Raw genomic sequence first — 1,359 nt, 5'->3', positions numbered from 1 at the left:
CCCCCCCCCTTTCTGCGGGACTATCAGATTGGAGAAAATCACTTTATCACGTTATACAACGTCGGTGTAATGCCTCTGTTTTTCCCCCTGCGCTATTCGTCATTTCGCCAAAGTTAACTTAGACTTTAAAGGATCCCTCGCACCTCCACATACGACTTCATGACTTTGTGTTATAACAATATTATACCACGATTCCAGGGACGTAAGAAACAATGGCACGTAGTGAACCAAACACATATTCAAGGTATTCTAGATTTTGTCATCTTGAGGCTACACCCCCCCCCACACACACACACACACACGCACACGTCAAATCATTATAAAGCGCCAGGTCTGAGACAGACATCAGCGATCCTGGTTCGTCATTCATTCCTTTGCTCGGATGCTCTCAAAAAAAGCAAAATCATCTTGATCAGATTTTCATTCCCCGTCACCCATCTGTTTAGGCTTTCCAAGTAAATTGCCTTTGGTCTTCCCCAGCAGCGTTTGCCTTCAGTTTTACCCGTGTGTGTTGGAGGATTTCTGTTCTTTCCAAGAAACTCTTAACAACATCTTAAAAAACCACATGTGTGCTGCTTCTATTTTATTTTCACCGGGTTGTTGTTGTTTTTTCGTGATTGTCCAACATTCACAGCCGTGTCGTTGCCCACACATAGATTTTCATAACGTTTATTTTTGTAGTCATTATATCTCTAGTAGAGATTCTCTACTTTTCAAGGGTTGGGTCATTTACTGAAACTATCTATAGCCATTGTAATTCTTCTTTTTTTCTGTAGAACACTTAGCATCCTAAATGTTATACAAACTGTTAACATTGGTTGATCTTTGCACCTTGCCTTTTGAGATTAGAAACAGAATTTGCCGCTTTTCTTTGTATGACCGTGCACACTGTTTTCTTCACATTCAACTATAACCTTTCGCGACTTTGCTTCATAATGCCACTTGTGCGCATACTATAGACTATAACAGTATATCAACAATAATTTAATGGGACTACTTCGCTCCCGTGAGTCGTAAGGGTATATCATGTGTTAGAGTACGTCATATTAATCTTCTTGTGTTGATTCACAAACTGATGGCTAGTTGAGTCTCAAGATACCCTTTAAGATCACTCTCCTTTACAACAGTACATGTATCCTTTTTTTTTTAAAGAAGCAATTGAAGGCCTTTTTTCTGCATCTGCTATTAAAACTGTCGTCGTGATATTATTGATATTCTTTTCCATTCATTTTCAGACCCAGATATTCTTATATATTTGAAAGGCGTGTTTCACTGTATTGTGTTAAAGAGGTCACTTGGTTTGACTATCTATCTATCTATCTATCTATCTATCTATCTATCTATCTATCTATCTATCTA

This window comes from Aplysia californica, unplaced genomic scaffold (assembly GCF_000002075.1).
Source record: "Aplysia californica isolate F4 #8 unplaced genomic scaffold, AplCal3.0 scaffold00718, whole genome shotgun sequence".
Taxonomy (NCBI): Eukaryota; Metazoa; Mollusca; class Gastropoda; order Aplysiida; family Aplysiidae; genus Aplysia; species Aplysia californica.
The sequence above is the reverse complement of the archived record's forward strand: the minus strand, read 5'-3'. Positions refer to the sequence as shown.